The sequence below is a fragment of the Microtus ochrogaster genome, linkage group LG10, assembly GCF_000317375.1.
Source record: "Microtus ochrogaster isolate Prairie Vole_2 linkage group LG10, MicOch1.0, whole genome shotgun sequence".
Lineage (NCBI taxonomy): Eukaryota > Metazoa > Chordata > Mammalia > Rodentia > Cricetidae > Microtus > Microtus ochrogaster.
The window spans coordinates 14,722,925-14,746,469 of record NC_022035.1 but is presented as its reverse complement, the minus strand read 5'-3'; the positions used below and the strand labels follow the sequence as shown (position 1 = coordinate 14,746,469).

Below are 23,545 nucleotides of genomic sequence, written 5' to 3'. Positions count from 1 at the left end.
TCCAAATCAGGAGCAGAAGGAGGGGGAGCACGAGCAAGGAACTCAGGACCGCGAGGGGTACACCCACATTCTGAGACAATGGGGATGTTCTTTCGGGCAGACTTGCTATATTTTTCACTTTCAGATTTTCCTAAGTTTGGGTTTTCTTTTTTTGATTCTATCTCTACTTGAATGTTTTATTTAATTCCTTTCACTGTTTATTTGCGTTTATTAGAGATTTCTTTTTTTTATTTATGTTTACTTAAAAATTTCCACCTCCTCCCCTCCTCCCATATCCCTCCACCTCCCTCCATCCCCCTCCTTCCATCCCCTTCCTCCTCCCTCTCCAGTGCAAAGAGCAGTCAGGGTTCCCTGCCCTGTGGGAAGTCCACCCCCCCCCCGTTCATCCAGGTCTAGGAAGATGAACATCCAAACAAACTAGGCTCCCACAAAACCAGTACTTGCAGTAGGATCAAAATCCAGTGCCATTGTCCTTGGCTTCTCAGTCAGCCCTCCTTGTCTGACACGTTCAGAGAGTCCGGTTTGATCACATGCTCCATCAGTTCTAGTCCAGCTGGCCTTGGTGAGCTCCCATTAGATCAGCCCCACCGTCTCAGTGGGTGGGTGCACCCCTTGTGGTCCTGACTTCCTTGCTCATGTTCTCCCTCCTTCTGTGCCTCATTTGGACCTTGGTAGCTCAGTCCAGTGCTCCAATGTGCGTCTATTAGAGATTTCTTTAAGTGTTTTATTAATTTCCTCTATATGGCCTCTATCATATGCATAAAGGCTATTTTAGGCTCTTTATCTTGTGCTTCATCTAACTCACGATTCTCAAGGCCTTACTGTGGTCAGTAAAATAAGGCTGGGCTTATTTTCCCTAGTTGGATGTTTTGTTCCTTTGCTTCTGTTGTCTTCGCTGGTTCTAAGAGGGTGTTGTAGCTGTGTATTGTCTAGCAGATAATTCTGGTATCTTGATAGATTTGCCAATGGGAGAATCCAAGTAAAATGTGCTTCTAGGTATTGGGATCTGTCACTTAGGAATTGGGCTACATTAGGAAGGCAGTGCTGAGGGGTCCATTAGGGGTCCATTAGGTAGGCAGGCTGTTCCACCAGGATCTTTTTAGTATTCTGAAGATGATCACAAAGTGATGTGAAGATATGACAGTTAATCTGCTAAGTACGGGGCTTGAGATTAACCTGAGAGATTAGATTTGGAGGAGAGAAGAAATCTGAAATTTTCCTGTCTGCTTTAGAGGCTTTCCTGCTTCTTTCATAAGCTTGTCTGGTAGGTGCCCACTGAATGCTTTGGGGTTGAGAGCTGAGATAACAGAATGAATTGGGAGGAAGTCTGGAGAAAAAGATCTTTGAGATCTGCTAGACATGGAGGCAAAGAGGAGCTGGAGGATGGAGCAAGTGGTAGTTACAGGGTTGAAGTTGAGGAATTGCAGGTAGAAAAATGGAATAGGTTTACACTTCTGTCACCGGCTTCCCTGGCCGGAATAGCCTAAGAGTTTCCATGGGATGGATGCCTCACGGCTTTAGGAATGGACATAAATTAATGAGTGAGAAAAGAAAGGTTGTATTGGAAGTTCTGTTTGATCCACTGTAGCTGGGGATGGTGATGGATGGAAGGGGAGACCGGTGCAGGTGACCTGATCCAGAGCTGGGAGTGAGATTGGAGGATTAGGTTTGAAGGAGACAGAAAAGAGAAGCTCTTCAGTTAGCCTAACTGCATCCCTGGCTGGAAGTGGCCGGCAGGTTCCCACGAAAATCATCCAGGAGCAGAAGGCTGTGATAAAGTGATGATTTGGGGGAAAAGAAGTTTGGAGGTGAAGATTTTCGTGATCCACTGGAGTGGGGACAGAGGGCACAGGAGCAGGCAGAGGTGAAGATCTGCATTTAACCTACCTGCTTCTCAGACTGGAGTGCCCGAGATATTCAGGTTTCCAAAAACAGTTTCTGAGGAAAATTTCTGCCAAATCAAGTTAGCTAAATGATCACTATAAAACAGGGGATTTTGTATCTGAGATAGATACAGATTAAATAGTGCCTGTAAGATAGAGAAGAGACAGAGTAACGCCAGATATTAGGTAATCCATGCACAGCATGAAAATCACTGGCTAGTTTAGGGGAATGTCAGAACTAATTTGGACATCACAGACCCATTCATTCTGTCTGACACACAGCACTGGTATTGATCACACTGAGCACAGGGGTAAAGGAGAAATGCCCATCAATAGACAAAATCTTTAAGTGTGAGAAAATTCCTTTCCCCAAAGAGAAAAACTGAGAATTAATCTCAAAATTTCAACATTGATCCAAAGTTAGGTTTTATATATTTAATAGTATAGAACTTTTAAAATTATTTTAATATTTGTCCTAATAGAACACTAATGAGAATTTTATTATGTATTATTTGCCCCATGTGTTCCATAAATTGCAACAGAGCTCTCGTGAACTTTACTTATCCAAAAATATCAATGCCTACAAAGAAAAAGTAGAGCTATAAATTCTACTGAACTTGATGAAGATATAAATGAAGTAAAATGGTCTAGGTAATTAATAGTTGTATTAAATTACTATATATAAATTGAAACAGTTTGAGTTTGGAATTATAAAGCAAGACTGTAAGTCTCAACTTTACTGCATGCATTTGGATTTTCCTTTTTAGGTTTTCTTTTTAGGGTTTTTCTTTTTAGGATTCAGTATAAATGAAATAGATTTATGGCCTAAATAGTTTATTGTTTATGACTGTCTCTTTTATGTAGCAATATAAGTAAGAGTAACACATTATAGTGATTTTTTTATGGTTTATAAATAAAACTTGCCTGAAGACCAGAATGGAAAACTAGCCAATAGGGTTGAGGAAGTGGTGTCACATACTTTTAATTCCAGGATTTGGGAGACAGGCAGATGGATCTCTGTACCCTGGGCTATACAAGATCAATACAGAGGGAGATCCATCTTTAATCATAGCCCTATAGAGGAATATAAGGTGGGATAAGACAGGAACTTACTTTCTTTCAGTCTGAGAATTTCTTAGAGGTAAGAGCTCTCTAGTGGCTTGGCTGCTTTGCTTTTCTGATTTTCAGGTTGAACCCCAATATCTGCCTTTGGGTTTTTATTACCCATGCTAAAAATATAGAATAAAATGAGTTAAGCAATTTAAATAATTTATTGCAATAATGCAGAGAAAATTGGTTATAATACTTGACTTCTATAGTTTTAAAATTAAACATAAATGCAATAGAAACAAGGTTGTCAAAAGAAGACATTCATTTGTAGTTATTTTAGAAAGGTATTGTGATTTTGGGTCTCTGTTACCTCACTCAGTATTGGTTTTTTTCTAGATTGCTCTATTTGCCTGCAAATTTCAAGATGTCATTATTTTTTACTGCTGTAAAATACTCCATTGTGAAATTGTGAAAATGTACTACATTTTCCTTATCCATTCTTCAGTTGAGGGGCATCTAGGTGGTTACCATGTTCTGGCTATTACAAATAATACTGTTATGAACATAGTTGAGCACATGTCCTTGTGGTATGATTGAGCATCCTTTGGCTATATACCCAACAGCAAACGGTATTGCTTGGTCTTGAGGTAGACTGTTTCCTAATTTTCTGAGAAATCACCATACTGATTTCCAAAGTGGTTGTACAAGTTTGCACTCTCACCAGCATTATCTATAAAATAGATCTTTTCCTCTGCCTTAAAAAGAAAATCAAGCTCCCTGTGTTTTGAGAAGATAGTGTTCCTGTAAGTTAAGGAAAGAGCTCAGTAAAATTCGTGTGTGAAACAATACGGGTGCCACTCAAACAGTCATGATTTTGTATTTGAAACTCAGGAATCACTTTCTCCAGACAATTGCTTCCTGATATTTTCCATAGCAGTTAATTTTAAGTGTCAACTTGAGTAGACCATGGGATGCATCCAGTCATAATTCATTCCTTGAATATCTGTGAAACTTCCCTGGATAAGATTAACATTTAAATTAATAGACTGCGTAAGGGAGATTGCCTTTGCAAATGGAGTTGGCTTCATCCAGTCCATTTAACACCAGGAAAGAACTAAAGTGCTGGCGCCCTATGCTTCCAAATAGGACAAAACCCTCCCTGCCTGAGCAAAAGTGAGACTATTCTATCCTTAATTTAAGATTCTGAAAAAAAAAAAAAAAGGACTCTTGCTGAGTTTGAACCTAGACCATCTTCAGAAATACTGCATGTTTTCCTGGTTTCCAGATATTGGTCTCACGTTGAAACTATATCATGACCTCTCCTGATGGATAGCTTGCCAATTGGAGATTAAAGGAACACTTTGATCTCCATAATCTAACAATCAATGATGAGCTCATTCTCTTTATGAATCCATAAATACATTTTATCAGCTTGGAGTTTCTAACACAGATCCCCTTGCTTTTGCTTCATTGTACCTAACAAGCTTCTTCTCATAAAAACTGGTTATGAGGACACTGGAGATAAAACTAGTGACAAAATATTTTTGCTGCCCCTTCATTCATCACGACAGTATTCTTTATTGAAACATGATGATATACCCAATTAAAGGTACACATTTTATACCTAGTCAAGTTATATATTTAAAGATGATGAACCTAATACATTTTAACTAAAAATGAATAAAAACTGTTAAAAAGTAATCCACTGTAGCTTCTTGTAAAGGAAAGTAGTTGAAAACTACTTTATTTTGGACATTTCCCACAAATTACAAGAGAAATACTTTTGAATGAATGCCATGGACAATTTACTAGGCTTTCTACAGAAGTCAAATTCAAAGGCAATATAGTGAATTTTTATTTTATTTCCTTTTTATTGTTCAGTACACTTGCTAAGTGAGGCTACTTACATGCTTTGAAACTGTTATGCAAAAAAAAAAAAAGAAAAAGAAAAAGAAGTACTCTTCATCTGTTAAGAGAAATTCTACTCCCCCACCCCACTGGGCTCCCTCTTAAACTTTAATTCGTATTTCAGTCCTAACAACTTATTTGTGTGATGTCTTTCTTTTTCAGACTTGGCTTGTCAAGTCTAGACTGCCATTAGAACAACTTCCTGAGGAAACTTTGTGGTAAGTGGTAGGAAAATGACAGTCATTTTTCACACATAACTGTAATAACTAGAATGAGCATTTGTTTACTGGAAATGTAATGCATGGGTGTAAAATGAAGGAAAGGAATTGAATATGACAAAAAATTAAGACTAGATAATTTACTGTGGAAATTTTGAAAAACAACTTTGAGTACAAGTTTGTAACATTCTGATCCATAATCAGCATGTATTTAAACATTTTTCTAGAGTCAATTAAACGTCTAACTCTCCCACATTTTCTAAATAAAGTTTTATATGCACCAGTGGTTCTTAATAATCCATGAACACTAAGATAAATATTTTGCATGCCTGTTAAAGCAGAGCCAACCCAGGACATATATAGCAAGCTTCATATGGCACTAATATTATCTGTATATAATAAATGTATTAATTAAAATATAATGCTCCTTATTTTCTTAATTAGTTGTGTTATGATGTTTGTCAGGTATAAGATAGCTATACCTGCATGTTTATGGTTTCCATTTGCTTTCTAGTTTGTTTTACATCCCTTGAAACACTAATGATACTAGAGAGAGACAATAAATATTCAATCCAGACATTGGAGTAGGCAAGAACTTTCAGAACAGAACATAAAGAACGCAAAAACTAGTCCTGCATCTCAAAATATGGGATTACTTAAAATTCAAACATTTTATACTTTAAAAGAAGCTATTTGTAGAGTACACAGAGAACCCACAGAATTATACCACGGACAGGCACTGATATACAAAATTACAAAGAATTTCAGAAGTTAAATATCAAGGAAAAGAACTGTCAATAGACAAAGGATTTAATGGTTTATATATACAAGTATTCAAACAAAGAAATACAACCAGTAGCTTTTCTAGAAATGCTGAAGATTGTTAGAAGTAAGTATAAAATATAACAATTTGGATATTGTGGGGAACACATGATGAATATTAGTCTATTTTCCCTGAAATTTCAAAGGTTAACATGACAAGAGTTTGAAAACACTGAGAAATTTGGTTGTTTCAATGTATATTATGATCATAAATTTTAACATTCTTGATGAATAGACATACTGTGTTTAAAAACAAGAAAAATAAATGATTTTCAGCTTCCCTTATAGATTTTCCCTGAAAGCAAAAACTGAAAACTTCTGATCTGGAATTAGCTTGTAGGCACTAAAATAATGTTTAAAACAAACACACAAACAACAACAACAAAAAAAAACCAAACAAACAATACTATGCAAGATCCAAGAAGAAAATTGATATTCCATTTTTTAAAAGAACATCATATGTACCATTCATTAATATGCAAGCGAAACAAGAAAAAGATAGGGAACATTTTAAGACACCAAATGCTGTTCCTCCCATCGTTGCAATAAATGAGCATATGCCACAGAGCACGAGAAGCAAAAATTGAATGTACTGTTCCTTCAGCAGGTTTCAGTTCCCACAGACAACATTTTGCTTTCATTCATATATAGATAGATAGATAGATAGATAGATAGATAGATAGATAGATAGATAGATAGATAGATAGATAGATAGATAGTACTCTTAAATGGTACACGCTAGTTAGAATATTGAGACAAATTATACAAAATCATTTAAAATTAATTTTCGTTTGGGTGTGGTTCTAAACTTGAGCCGTTCTGGTATTTTGCCCACTAGTTTATAATCTGTGCTCTTGACAGAGCAGAATCAGCTATGTTGGGTGCAGTGATAGAGAACATGATTCCCCTGTAATGGGTTCTCTGAGCAGATTGAGTGGCAGACTGCAAATGTCTGTGGAGCATAGTTCTCGGGAGAAAGCTGTCAGTAAAAGAACGTGCCTTGCAAGCACTGAAGCCTGCGTTTGATCCCCAGAAGGCACATAAACAGTACTGGGCATGATGGAAGTGTACTTGTGATACCAGTCTTGGAGACCAGTGGTTTCCTAGGTAAAACCCAGGGAAACAGAACAGCCTTCTAAGTGACTTCTCTAGATTAGAGAGGGACCATGCTTCAAAACGTAAAGTGGGACTGGAAAGGTGGTCCAGTTTGTAAGAGCACTGCATCTCTTTCAGAGAACTCAGTTTAGTTCCCAGGACACATGGTGCTTCAAAAGATAAAGCAGACAACTCCTGAGGAATCTACCCAAGGAAAATCTTGATTTTCCGCCTGCATCAACACATTCTTGGGTTTCTGTCTGCATCAGCACATGCATGGGTGCCTGCTCACATTTGTGCTTTTACGATTGAGAGCACATGTGTGTTATGAACTTACACACACACACACACACACACACACACACACACATACACATCTACTTATAGACTCTAAACTAACCTTACTTATCTTCAGATAAGATAGCATTTTTGTGTTCTCTACATTATGCTAGGGTATATTCTCAGGCAGGCTTTTTTGTCCCCTTTAACTAGATTAAAACATGGTAATGTGGGATTCCCCTCTGTATGCTATTATCATTAGTTATTAAAGAAATCATTTTGGCCAGTGGCTTACTAGAGTAAATCCAGGTGGGAAATCCGAACAGAGATATAGAAAGAAAGTAGGTGGATTCAAAGACTCAAAGTAGCTGCTAAGAGAGAAAGATGCCAGACGCCAGCCAGAAACTTACTGGCAGGGCACAGTCTCATGGTGATTCACAGATTAATAGAAATGGGTTCATTTAAGATGTAAGAATTAGCTAGAAGTATGCATAAGCTATTGTCCAAACAGTGTTGTAATTAATACAGTTTCTGTGTGATTATACACATCAGGGCAGCCAAGAACCAAATGAGAAGTCTCTGCTCGCACAAAGTATTTTACAAGCTGAATAATCAATGTTTCAGAGATGTCAAGTCTGAGTACACACACTCAAAATACACTAGCCATGATACAAATTTCATTTTGTTTATAATACACAAAACAAAAAATTTAAAGAGGAAGCTTATTGTTATTCAGGAAGCATTTATGATGTCTTAGATGGGACCCATTAATCTAAGTATAACATTAAAGTCACACTGTTAAGGACAAGTTTGGACATAGGGATATAGGTTTGTTTTGTAGAACTTGCCTAAAAAGGTTAAGGTTCAATACTAAGTCTCTCAAAAAAAAATAAATACAAATTGATATTCTCACTTTGAAGTCACGAATTAAAATTCAAGTTCAGAATTGCTAGTTGATAGAAAATTATCATTTTTACTAATTTTATTACAAAAGTTGTCCTAGTTTCTCTTAATGTCTCAAAATAATTGATCTAGTAGTGAGATGCAAAGCTAGTTTAAATGAATCACAAGTAGAATTTATCATGTTGTAATAACGTTACTGCTTTCATTGACTAGTTAACACCTATTGCATAGATGCTGGTCAAAGATTTTATGTAGTATCGACAGAAGAAAGTGCCTTGTTGATTGCTGGAGTGGTTTTACATCTGATATACAAAGTGCAGTATATGCGGTATTGAAATTAAAGTTCTGCAAACACATTATTGAACATGATGTGGTAAGACAAGTAAGGCTCTATACTCACATACATTTTTAGTTATCTTACTTAATAAGAAATATTTGTCAGTAAAATTGTAACTGAGTAAGGCAAATGCCATTTCTGGCAGTGGGCAAGGATACAAGATCAGTCAAAGAGCTTATATCTTGTGTAAGATCATATGTTAGAGCTCTAGTTTACTTTTCATTTTGGTCTGTGTAGAGATTTAGATGGCCACACCCTATTTGGGAGAACTTTCTAAGTTAAATATGGCTGAATATGATGGTGCACTTCCTTAGTATAAGACCTTGGGAGACAGAAGCAGATGGATTTCTGTGTTTTCAAAGCCAGTATGGTTTACATAGCAATATCAAGGTCCCCAAAGCTATATGATAAGAGATTATTGAAAAGTTTCTGCACCCCAATAAACCTCTGTCTTTGTAATAATTCTAACCAGATCAGGTAAAACGGAATTAGAAAAAGCCCACGTTTAATTAATAGGAGGACTACCAGATGGCATTCTAGCTCCCCAGGGAGGATGGGGGAAGGAAGATCAGAAAACTATGTGTTTGTTCTCTGGAGGGGAGTTTAAATGCCCCGTGGGAGTGGTCTTGAGCATCTCTGGGGAGGAGTCATCATTTGGTGGGCTTTCTTGGAGGTGGAGTCTAGACTGATGTAACTCTCGGGGAAGGGGGCTTGGGATGGAACTTCCACCCAAACATTCTAGACTCTGATGGTTGCCAGGGCCTGGGGTGAAGCCTTAATGCAAACATTCTTTGGATATATGGATGCCAGGGGTTGGGGTGAAGCCTTAACTCAAACATTACAGAATCTTTGGGTATATCACAGACTCTTTGGATACATGGATGCCAGGGGCTGAGGTGAAGCCTTAACCCAAACATTCCAGACTTTATATATGAATACCAGGGGCTGGGGTGATGCTTCCACCCAGACTCTTTGGGTATAGGGCACCCGCTCAAGTCTGGCTACCTCCTCCGTGTATGGTAAGATGTGGGGGAGGAGAGAGTTGGGAGTTGGTGGGCTCGCGCTCAGAGGGAGGTATAAGTGGAGAGGCATTTGTTTAACTGCTACCATGGAGACCTCAGACATCTGATATCCTTGATGGTGATGAGAAGGTTAGTGACTAGGAGTAAAAATAGATTATTATTTTCCACCCTGTGAATGGGGATAGCCATAGAAAGGGCCATTAACTGCCAGAAAGTGTACTGGCTGTACAGAAGAGGCACAGGTGAGTAAGTGAGACAAGAAAGCAGATATGTTCTTTAAAACCAGATTTCATTTGTTTGGTAGGTGTTCATTTGAGCCTGGAGAGGTGGCACCTATGGTAAAGTCCCAGGAGCTGGTGCAAATGTTGGCGTTTTCTAGAAGGACCACTGTAAGTTGGTCTTGGCCCAGACAGCAAGAGTGGCCTGTAGAATATGCTTTTAAATGGGTGTGGTTAAAATAGGCACTGAGAATGTTCTACCTTGTTTTCTCTAGAATTTTTAAATCAAAGGATGGGGTCTCCTGCAATAGGATCTTGCCCTTTAGTTCTGGTTGGCAACCAAGAATATTGACAAAATCCTGTATTGCTTGAGGCCTCTGGAGCATCTTTGTCCTCCCTGCAGAAGCAGCACAACTGGGAGGAGGAATTAACTTCGGATGGAGTTTCCATGAGTAGAATCATCTGGCCATGTAGGGGAATTTCTTTGTTACATTGCTTTCATATTTTAATTTTGGTTTTATTTTAATTTGAGTTACAAGATACTAGGTAGTCATATGACATTTTCTTACTCCCTGCATTTTGGTTAATCCCATCCCACTCTCCAGTCCTATACCTCCATCTCTGCAGCACACCACACCTTCCCTCCACTTCAATCTTTTAATCTCATTATGCATTCCTGTTCCTTTGTTTTATCTCCACTGTCTTAAAAACACTTTGTACCTTCCTGATGTTGTCTTACTAGTACTAGGTTTCCAGGGCTACTCCAAGTTAAGGAAAATGGGCTAGCAAATCCAAGCTAAAATCTGCATCTGACACAGAATCTGTGGCATCTGTCCCTATGTGACTGATGACTTCACTTAGTACTTATTCTCAGTTTAATTCACTTTACCAGCAAGTGTCTTGACTTCATTTGTATTTCAGACTACATAAAATTCCATTGTATATAACCACCACCTTTTCATTATTCATTAATCAGTTGATATACATATAGGCTGCTTCCAATTCCTAACTATTCTGAACGAAGCATTAGTGATCATGGATGTAAAATTATCTCAGTATTAGTATATTCAATCTTTTGAGTATGATCCATCAATGATGGATCTGAGTTGAGAGGTAGTTTTATTTCAAATTTCTCAACTAATTTGCAAAATGGCTACACTATACTAGTAGATACCACCATTGGCATTGTTTAAAACATTTCTCTTTTCCCACATTCTTGTCAGCAATTTTTGCCATTAGCACTTGCTGGAATTTGTTTTTTTCTTTCTCCTCCCCCCATTTATATGTGAATGGTGGCTTTTGGTTTTGTTGTTTTTTTATGTTTTTATTTTATTTTTATTAGATTTTGGACAGGGTTTCCCTGTATAGCCCTCCCTGACTGTCAAGGAACTCACTCTGTACACCAGATTGTCCTTTAACTCAGATATCTGCTTGGTTTTGCTCCCTGAGTGCTAGTGTGTGTCGCCGCTTGATGACAACCCTTCTGAGTAGATTGAGATAAAATCTCAAATTCAGTTTAATCTGCATTTTACTAATCTGCTAAGGACTCTGAAAACTTGCAAAGCTGTGTCTTAGTTGTTTATATTTCTTCTTTTTAAAAAAATCTGTTTTGTTTTAGAATCCATTTCAGTGTCTGTCACAAATATGCATGCCCCGCATTTCTTATTTTGCATTACAATATGATATTGTGTTAAAATGTATTTCTATAATGATTTCTATAATGTAACAGAGCACAGTCAGTAGGAATTATATGTTCTTCAGAAGATGGGCTCAGAGAAAGACGATAGGTGTATTTGTATGCATTCCTAGAAGCTGCAAGAGGTGCTGCTGCAATATTCTATTTGAGTATGCTTTCCAGTCATCTGAAAATATTTCCTACATATAAGGTCTGGGCATAATAAAAGTAATCCCTAATAACTGAAACTGCAGTGGCACTTTTTGTTTACATATTACTATGAGACTCTTATTTCACGAGAATATGAATGGAAAATGGTTTCTTTCCCAGTTGATCTTTATAGTCTTCTAAAAATATCTCAAGGCTAACACATGTCAGGAAAAATATTGTCTGTTCATAAAAACTCTAAATGCGATTTGTACACATCTTCTTAGACAACTTAGTGTTATGAGATGAGATCTCAAGACCTTGAAACCTGAAAGCCTCAATCACATTCTGATTTGGAATGGCTAATTTCCTATCATGAATAGTAAGGCTTCTAGTAATGAAATCAAATGTCAAGGAATGATTAAAGAAATTGAGCTTTGTTGGGAAAAAGAATCCCTTATTATAAATTTTTTTCAGAAGACCAATTCTTTTCCTTTATGTGATGCTCATGAAAGAATCTCATATTATACATATAATTTTAAAAATTCAAGGGAAAAGATCCAGTTAGAATTACTTGAATGGATTGATTCCGCAAAAGGAAAAGTGCTAAACATAATTTGCAATGACTTCAATTGAACGGAAGTGAAAACGACCCTTGATATAGTGTACTATTACAGGGTGCTTTAAATAAATATTTCTCAGGGAGATGAAATTGTTTTTCACACCTTTAACAGCTGTGTGTGACAATAGAATAATGTGAGCCTGTGAAGACACAACTTCAATTCCAAACGTGAAGTATTCTCTGGTTTTCAAGGTTGAAAGCAGAAAAGCAAAAGGAATCATTAGAAATATTTCTTAGACAAGCATTAGTGTATCATGTATTTGTTATTAACAGCCTATTGTTTTTTTCTGGGCTGTTTATATAACCCGAAATGTTATTTATCTCTATAAAATGCAGTATCCAAAATTTTCTGAACACTTCTAAAACAAATGTCAAGGGGGAAAGAGGGCAGTGGTAAGTGGAAAAATAAAGTATGTCTGTTATTGAAAAAATGCATAATGTCATTGAAAAATAATTGAACTAAAGCTTCAAGGTAGAGTCAAGTTAATTTAGCTATTCATGAGACAAGAAAATATTGAGAATGCTTTCATTGTATTAAAAAGTTGGGTGTCTAATAAGAGAAGTTTCAGTGAGTTTGTAGCTGCGGGGCAATGTTATCTTCATTTCCCATCAGTATTAATGAGAGGAGTGGATGTCAGAAGATACACAGCAAAGTCATTCTCCCGGTATACATTGAGGGACATATGAATAAGTTTATGCCCAAAGGAAATTGGAGGGGAAATTTATTTGAAGATGTAATTATCCAATGTACAGATGCTTTTTAAACTCTTTGAACCCCAAAATGGGAAATTCTTCAGCTAAAGATCAGAAAATGCAAGAAAAATAAATCACTCTACATTCTACACTTTTAAAGCAGTTCTTTCAGCCAACAAACCCTGAAACAACTTCATCACCCTTACCAGTGCATTCTCCCAAATTCTAGCAAATACATCAACATGATCCAAAACTGAGCTAGTTTGAAACACAATTTCAGCTCTCCTATAACAGTGCTCAAACTAAATAATAGATAAATTTAAAGACAGGTGAAGTTAAGATAATTTTAAAGAAGTATGTATGAACTAGATAATTTGTCACCTTATGTTTATGTTTATCTTATCATCTCATAATTAACATTTTATATTATATATATATATTAAAGAAAGAACACTGAACACATAATCAAATAGGGCTATAATTCTGAAAGGTGTATAAAATAATTGAAAAAATTTTCAAATATAAACATGTACAAGATCTTGGTCAAGTTTCAGATGTTTGAGCTATTAATGAGACAATATTTTATTTCTCATGCTGAGTTTAACTTAAGACATGATTGCAAGTAGTGTAATAAATTAAACATTTCTTCTAAATTATGATTTATGATGTAATTTTTTAAGTTTAAATTTCTCCCTATGGTATTCAAATGGTAGATGCTGAGCAATTCTTATTTTCATATATATATCTTCAATATTAAATTTAAAGAGTATTCTTCTATTCACTGCTATTTGTTATTTGTGTTTTTAATATAATATATAAATTTATGTCATTGCTATTCATTTCTATTATATAATATGGACATCAACTGAATATCTAAATGGCCATGTAAAATATTGTGTAGAGCTGCAAACCCATATCTATTGTCTGACATGTAATTTCAAAATGCTGTACCTGACCAAAATATCGGTATACTAATTCATAGCTTCCAGTGAAAGCAAGTTCTGTGCTGGTAGTTGTCTTTATATGTGTTTTCTGTAAATCTTCTGAAAGACCCCCGTCCAGCTTGCTAAGCAGCTTAGCACCAGATGAAAGACCCCCCCCCCCCGCCCAGCTTGTTAAACAACTTAGCACCAGTAACACCATTTTGCAAGGCTTGTACTGAATATTCAGGGTTTTAACAAAGGGCAGTTTAGAAGCTGCCAAAATGAGATAGAGACACCTGTGGCTGGGCCGGGGGAGGAATGGTGAATACTGAGAAAGACACCCTGTCTGCCCTAGACAAGAGCCAAGGCAGCCCATATCTGAATTCTCGGGAACCAGAAACCTTGTCCCGACTTGAACTCGGCCATATTCGAACTGACCAATGAAAACCCTGTAACTATGCATCTCGCTTCTGTAACTGCGCTTCTGCTCCCTTTACCCTATAAAATCCCGCTACCCCAGCTGGACAGCGCGCCAGTCCTCCGAGAGACTTGGACACCCCAGGTACCTGTGTATCTGAATAAACCTCTTGCTGTTTGCATCCGCACAAGTGGTCTCGCTGTTCCTTGGGAAGGGTCTCCCCAGACTGAAAGACACTCTCAGAGGGTCTTTCACTTCTAATCCAGGTGATGGTAGTAACTCACAAACATCACTCTCTTGTCCATCTATCTATCCCCCCATTGCACATCTGAGATGGAGCATCTCCAATCCCTTTTGTACAGTGTCAAATCTCTGATTTAATATAATTTTGATACTTACTATTAGTTTACTATAGAACAGCATAGTTATAGTTTTATCGCTGTGAGGACATATTTTGACCAAGGTAACTTACAAAAGGAAGTATTGAATTGAGGGCTAACTTACAGTTTTAGAGAGGTGGTTCATGAGCATCATGGCAGAAAACAGGCAGGCATAGTGCCAGAGAAGTAACTGATAACTTTACATTCTGATATCCAGGCATTAGGCAGATATAGAGAGACTGTGCCTGTCATGAACTTTTGAGACATCATAACCCACGCCTAGTGACACACTTCATGTAACAAATGCATGCTTGTTTCAACAAGGTCACACCCCCTAATCCTTCCCAGTAAGTTCAACATCTGGGGGCTAATCAAGCAAAGATATGAACATAGAGGGGATTTTCCCATTTAAACAATCACATGTAATTTCTTTACAATGGACAAGTTGACTCTCATTCTTAATGCCAACAAGTTTTAATACATTTTGTTCATTTTGTTTAGAAAAAAATACTTTTTTCTATTCAAATTCTTTCTTCCATTTGATGTGCAGCTCCTCTGCTTTTTGTTGCAATTTCATTAATTTTATTTATTTAAATTTTTATACATGTATATAATGTACCCTTTCAACATTTCTAGAATGCCCCATCAAATCTTCCTCCCAAATGCATACCCTGATTTTATATATGATGTTTTATTTTGTACCAGGTCAAATTTTGTTGCCCATATTCGTATAGGCTCATGATCAGTTTTTAGAACATGGGAAACCTATGAATTGCTGAAAAACTAGAGAAAAGTTGGTAATTCTTTCTTAGTATCTATTAACTGCCCAAAACTCCACTTCTAGAATGGAGACCTTTAGCGCCTTGCTCCTCCATACTGAAATGTTTAATTTTCTTGATCTTGTGCAAACCAATTCCTATTTTATACTATAAAAATTGCCCTTATTACCTTCTCTTGTGAGTGAATAACATTATTCTGTCTCTTACAATTTTTCTAGTGTCTTTTTTATTCTAAAGGTCTCTCTTAAAATATACTAAATATCATTTTGATTTTCTATAACAAGTCTTAAGTGTCTTTTTGGAGATTCTATGAGAAACTATTAACTACAATAAAATTTGGGTTTCCTTAAGATTAGAACAAATATTAGAACTTAAATACCATCTACATATAGGAAAATAAGTGGAGGTTTTTAAAATAGCTTTTTGTAGCTCACTGGATAAATATCAAATATCCTTTAATACATTCTTTAAATAGTATTATCATGTTAGAAAAGAACGGAGAAGGATCTTCACAGGAACAAAGATTTTATATGCCACTAGAATTAAGTTGCTAACAGTTTGAGCTATACTGTCAAAATTAGGATGCTATATGCAACCTTACAATGTTTAAGAAATGTATATAATATATACAACAATTAAGAAGAACTACCAAAACATCGTCTAAACACAAAAGATGATAGCAATGGGAGTTCTGAGGATCAAAATATGTGACAGTTATTCAAAGAAGTAAGTGCTGAAAGCTAGAAGCATATTCTTCTCTCTAATGATCTTGAATAAAATGGATTAAATTCATCAATCAAAGGAAAAAATTGGCTGAATCAAACAAACACCTGTCTTAGTCATATGCTGCCTAAAAGAAACATTAACATCGAGAAAACATGGATGCAAGAAAGAAATTCATTCTATATAAGAGTTACAAAAATGTAAGTTTCTGAAAATGGACTTTAAATAGTAAGGAAACACAAAGTGGCAAATTATTAGATGAGGAAAAAATTTACTAAAAAATACAGCCTCAAAATATTTAGAACAAATTTTAACAAAATTAAAAGTAAAAAGAAATAATATCCTAAGTGTTGATGGTGGCTTGGACAATTTATTTTTGATAATAAACAGAATATTCACAAGGGAGAATAAATTGTCAATGGACTTCAGTAATGCTAACAACTAGACTGAAGAGCACATGATATTCTACACAAAGGAAATAGTTACGTGTTATTCTCAATTAATCATTAAGCATTCCTTAGAGTAGAACAGTGCTTCTCAAACTTCCTATTGCTGTGATCCTTTAATATAGTTACTCAAATTATTGTGACCACCAACCATAAAATTATTTTTATTGCTATTTCTTAACTGTAATGACCACTGTTATGGATTGCAATATATCTATATGATATGTAGGATATCTAATATGCAATCTATGTGAGGGGTCATTTGTTCACTGAAGGAGTAGACTATGAGTGAAAGCCACACAGGTTTTAATAAAAATAAGTAATATTATACAAAATACTTGTCTATGGATACCTTAGACAAAACCCGTAGACCAATAATATAAGATCACAAGATATCACAAACACATTATAACTAAAAGGAATATTCCTATAAAATCAGTTAAAAGTGTTTCAGGTAATAGATAATAGAAACATGCAATGAACTACAACATTGAGAATCATCTAAAAAGTAAGAGAACTAAATGAAATTTAAGGCTTTATAGAGTACTTTATTTTTTCTGGAAAGGGCCATCACAAATATATTAGTTCTTGTTGTAGGGGTACAGAAATTGTTCAATAGTAGTGACGTCCGGGCAGCTGAAAGAATAAATAGCTCACATTTATTTGTACTTTGCCATTTTTATATTGTCTCATCATTGTGACATTATATTGAATAAGGCAGTCTATCACTGTATTAACCAGTGTTTAGAATCTATGAATATTCCATCTGCTTTGCGGTAGAGTTACACGTTATTAATTCTAATGATTCACATGCCATAATTGTCATAGAAATTTCTATTTTTAACTGATGTAATTTAAAATTTTACTATAGTAAGGCATGTTTCACAAAGAATAAACCAAAAATTAAGCAGAGTTTTTTATTGAAATGTCTATAAGAAAATTTTAACTTGATAGGAGGCAGAATAGATATTACCTAGCATCATTCTGTGGCACATTAATAACTTGATTAATGCATCTACAAATGACATTGAGGCAACCTGTTTTATCTTGATATAAGCATGAATGAAATGTTTTAATTTGGAAAAAAACAATATTTATGATAGAGGCTATTTGTCATCCTTGGGATGTAGACAAGAAAATTAATTATGTTCTCAGAATGATTAAAAATAGATTTCACCCAATGACCTCCCTTGGTTTTAGAAAAGAGTATGTTCAAATAGCTTAATGTGCCCATTCTTCATAAATGTGTATATTCACATTATAGAGCCTATCATTATCTAACAAATAAATTATATTTGAAGGTAATCTGATAAATAAATCAATCTTTATGTTTAAATCAAGAAGTTAGAGAAAACAGTCATAGTTACTTGAAACACTAAATAAAACATTTTATTGTGAAATAAATATTTAAGTATGTACCAAAAAACGCTTTCAATTTTCCTCAAAGAAATCATGCTAACATTCCATTATTCAACATTAAATTTGCAAAAAATAATTTTGGCATTTTTGAGACTTTTTAAAGTAATGACCAAATTAAAATGAAACAAAATACCAAGAGCACTTTTTCTATCATTAAAATAATTAAGATAATAATATTTTAATATATGCAATTTTCGCTATTCTTACCACTTTTTCTTTTCAATTTTTCTCTCTGTTTACACTTGATTGTTAAAAAAAGAACACTTTGAATAGGTGTGCTCTTTTTGGACTGTTGAGCATTTACAGAGTTCCTTGCTTTACTTTTGAGAAGCTGACCTGGTAACTTTGGTATTAATTTTAACCTTTCATTAATTTTATCCAATGAATATTATCACACAGATGAAAGCGTTCAGTACTACATAGAATGTCTAAGCTTCCTTCAACAGGCTTTTAAAAGAGAATCCAGTTAGGCTAAAAACCACACTGTGTTACCTTCACTAGGAAGGAAGGAAAAAAAGGAAAATGTTGAAGGGGAAAGGAAGAAAAGCAAGGAAGGAAGGGAGGAAGGGGGAAGGAATAATTATGAGTATGGTCAATGGCCCTGATCATTTTGCTCTAAACAATTAAATAAAGTAAGCTACAATGCAAAACCCATTATACAGTCCCCATTTAGTTTAGAAATATAAGTGATGTTGATAAAAAAAAAACAGCAGATGGTGGCTCTGTGATTATGGACAGTATTCTCTAAAACCTAATTGAAAATGCTTCAGGGGAGAAATATTCAGGTGTACTATATAGTTACTCAATTTACATTTCACCCTGGACAGACATTATGTGCATCTATTCTTAGATGTGATGGAAAAATCTCATTTTTACCCTACAGGTTCAACTGCTGCTGTGGAGGCTGAGGTGGAATATTGTGAAAAAACTACACATGTGTATGACTTTGATGATCTCTTAACTAACAGTTATCGATCAAGTAAAAGTGCCTAACATAACTACAATTACAAAGTAATAGCAAATGGAGTCACACACCAGGAATATGAGAAACAACATAGAACATATTACTACAGAGAATTCAGGGATTAGAAAGGAGACTATAATTTGATTCAAAATTTCTTATATGAATATGAGAAAGCCTGTTAGTGAATGCTTAAGTTTTTGTATGCAAAATTTAATCACTGTGTCACTGTGTGCACATTATTTTTTATTGGAATAGGTCATTCAAATAATTTCATAGTTGAGAAAAATAAATGTTTTTGGTTACCTTAAATTTGATTTCATCAAAATACCTAACTTTTTTCCTTCACCTTTATATCCCTCATGTACTCAATGTAGATCATAAAAGTACATGTGAAACAAGAAGCTATAAATGTCCTATGAGAATAGAATTAAATCCAGATGACACTTCTTTGAGTTTTGACACTTTTAGTAGAAGACAAAAGGTTTAATTTATGAAACTTAGGTTTCTAAGTTGGATAATAGGTTACCTGTGTAAGAATCACATTTAAGACAATAAAAGTAAAAAAAAAAAGTCCAACATTGAGGGAATATATTTGCAAGAGATATGTAATTAATTATAGATCTGTTTATTTAAAAAATTAAAACAAAGCAGCAATAAAGTATTTAAAAAACTAAAATTAGGTCAAAGATGTATGAGGCTGCTTGCTTGTTTATTGGCCACCCAGACTCTCAAAAGAACCACAGAGAAACTGTATTAATTAAATCACAGCCTGGCCCATTAACTCTATCTTATTGACTAACATTTCCATCTTAATTTAACCAATCTCCATTAATCTATGTATCACCATGAGGTCGTGGTCTACCAGCAAATCTTCAGCACATCTCTCTCAGAAGGTGGCTCCATGGTTTGTCCCTGACTCTGCCTCTTTAATTAAGCAATGGTATTCACAGAATACAGAGGAGAATCCCACAACACAAAGACTTTAACAGTAGTTCAGTAAAGGGAGGAAGGGTGACAAATAAGCATATGGAATGCTGCTGTACATATATAATTAGGAAAATTCAAGCTAAAACATAATGTCATTAGACATCTGTTAGTGCCCCACTTGCAGAATAATTATGCTCTGAAAGGCTGGGAGGACATTCAGAAATAAAAATTTCTATTTCCTGTGGGAATTTAAATGATACCTCTATATTGGTTTACTTGCTTAGGTAATATGATACTTCTATATTGGAAGACAGTCTTTTGTCCACAACATTAAATATGTTCTCTTCATATGATATAGAAATCACACTCCTAAATATTTAGCTAAAGATGTTGAAAACATGTTTACACAAAGATTACACATGATCTTTAGAATAGCTTAGTTTATCACTGTAAATTTAGAAGGAACAAAGATTTTCTTCAGTATTCAAATTAATACAGTTTATGACAAGTTTTTAATTGTCTTCCTCAGGCTCATGTACTTGAACACTCAATGCCTTGATGGAGGGGATTTGTGGAGAGTCTTTGAGACCTTTCTGGTAATGAGGCTAAGGTGGAGGAAGTTGCTCATTGGGGTAGACTTTGACCTCACTTACAGTTTTCTGTCTGCATTGTTCTTGCCTAGATGTTAACAAACCCCACCAGTAGAGCTAGCTATAAGTTGTTCCTGTCCCCAAGCCTTCCTTACCAGGTTGGACCTATGAACCTGAATAGATATTTCAGCTTTTAAGCTGCTTGCAAGGGATTTGATCCAATCAAGGCAAAATGTAATACTTATAGCATACATAAACTGTATTGCTGTCATATAATGGAATATTATTCAGCACTAAAAATAAGTGAAATTATCAAGTAGAGAAAAGTATTTAAACGCTTATTATTGAGTAAAATATCATTATGGAAAGGATATACAATTCCAAATAGATGACATTCTGTAAATGTGAAAATTGTAGAAACTGTGAAAAGGCTAGTAGCTGCCAGAGCTGGAATGTGAAACGGGATGAATAAAAAACACAGGATATGCAGATAATCAGTGTACTCTATATTATAATGGTAGATACCTATCAATATATATTTGGGCAAACTCAACTAGTGACTGACAGACCTCAAATATGAAAAGGAATGAATACAAAACAAAAGGGGATTTTTAGACAATCACCGTAGTCTATTATAACTGTCAATATCTAGCATTATATATCATTATATATTTGTATAAACTCAAACATTTCACAATACCATATTCTGATATGATGTAAACCATGGACTTGGGTTACTATGTTCCCATGTACACTCATCAATAGCAGTTAATGCGCAACTCTAGTTAAGAGTACAACGATCCAGTCAGAGTGTTACCCCTGCCAGCAAGTAGGAAAACCTGTATACCTCTGTATTTTCTACTTAGTTTCTTTATAGCATGAGAGTGTTTAAAAGTTCCAGTTGTTTTTTCATTAGTTGACTATACTCTTCAAACTATATGAAAAAACTTGTTATTTTGCTAGCCAGTAAATACTTTCCAACAATAGAGCATATAGCCTTTGCAAAGGTTGATTTTTGAACCCAATAATTTATTTGTCTTAAAATGTGACAATGTGATACATTACTCATAATTTTTTTAAGGAAAAGAAAATAGTAATCTACCCAGGAAGTGGTGGCACACTCAGGAGGCAAAGGTAGGCAGATCTTTGTGAGTTTGAAGCCAGCCTAGTATACAGAGTGAGTTCTAGGACAGGCTCCAAAGCTACATAGAATCCTTGTCTTGAAAAAAAAAAAGCACAAAAAAGAAAATAGTAATCTATTCCCATAATTTACCATTTAAAATGAGATTTAATATTTTTGCTCTTATAATATGAATTTTCATGAATGTAATGGTTATAAAGAGAACATACAATCAGGACAATAGCCTAAAAAACAAATATTCTTAGTTTACCTGTATTTTTCTCATTTCTTTAAAAAAATCTTTAAAAATATATTTGTAATTTTAATTACATAATTTCTTCCTTCTTTCCTCCTATAGAATTCATCCTTATTCTCTTTAAAATTAATGGCCTCATTGTAATCATTTGTTTACAACATATGAACATATATATTACATGTATTATATAAAATATGTTTCTAAATATATAAGTGAAACATGTTCAATTTCTATACTGTTATTTGTATACATCTCTTCAGGACTGATCAGTTGCTATAGGATACTCAGTTTGTTTCTGTGAACAAAAGGAGAGTAAAAACATTGCATTGGGAAACACATCTCAAAGGTAAATATTCCCAAGCACCTCCCCAAAACAGTGAACACTCAGCTTCCATTTTTCTATCCCTACCATAAAAATACCTGCTACAGGAAGAGTTAATCTTGAGTCTCACCCAGGAGAGATAGTGAACTTGAGACCCTCTTTGTGGATCAGAGGCTCCAGATGACTGTTGTTTGTTCATTTCAGAATCTTTCCCATTTGGTACTATTAGATAGTGGAATTGTCTAATCTGACATATTGCCTTCTTTCTGCTTCTTGCTATTTATTCTTTGATTCCTGCTTTCTGTGTAGTGGGTAAAGTCTATTGTTAACTATTCTCACTATAAACAATATTTTATTTGATTTTTGGATCCAATGTGAAAAACTGTCAAAAAACAAGTTTAGCAAATATACTTTTATTAACTATATAATTAAATGAAAAATTAGGTTATTATAAAATTCTTTGTGTTAAATTATTTTACTTATGTTAATAACACAGAGTTTTGGAAGGAAAATAATGGAGAAAGAAAAAAATGAAATGTCACTGAATGGCAAAACCCAAGCTAAGTCATAGGAAATATGCACTTCTCAGAAAATGGTGGATGAGATATAAAGTCATAGTGAATATGGTATGTTTGGTGCCTTTTCTCTTTCATTGTAAGCAAATGGCTCAATTAAAAACCAGCAGTAGTTACAGCTTTAGAACAAAACCTCATCTCCTTATCCAAAGATTCAGATTCAATTTTAAAGAAAACTCTTTGATAGTATATTTTTTGCATAATTCTCATCATAATTTTAACCTGAAATGTATATTTTCCTAAAGACATTATCAAAAAAGTCTTTTCCACTTACTCTTAGCTAAAATATCACTGTCACCACTGATTCTTTTGCTGTTAGCTGCTTTCCTGATGATGTGACAAAAGAAACTGACAGGGTCAACTTAAGGAAAGAGGCTTTATTTCAGACCACCATTCTGGGAGATACAGTCCATCATAGCAAGGGAGTTGGTGAATATATGCCAGCTCATCACATTGTTCCTATACTCAGGAAGCACAAAGTGGTGATTCTTTCTTGGCTAGATTTCTTCCTATTATGAATTTGAGCCCCACCCCCAAATGGACTGGTGTCAAATTCATTCAGTGTATGTCTCCTAACCTCCTAACACCATTATTCTAACCTAGAAAAAAGTCTCATAAACATGCTCAGGGGATAACTTACTATTAAAAAAATTCACAGACATGACTATGGGCTCCTTTTCTATATGATCCTAGGTCCTATCAAGGTGACAATGTTAATCAACAGAACTCTCTCTCTCTCTCTTTCTCTCTCTCTCTCTCTCTCTCTCTCACTCACTGTCTCTCTCTCTCTCTCTCCACACACACACACACACACACACACACACACACACA

General features: G+C 35.0%; 1 pseudogene; it reads left to right on the top strand.

The window, feature by feature from the left end:
* LOC113457924 overlaps window positions 1-23,545 on the top strand; it is a 73,457-nt pseudogene that overhangs the window by 48,866 nt on the left and 1,046 nt on the right.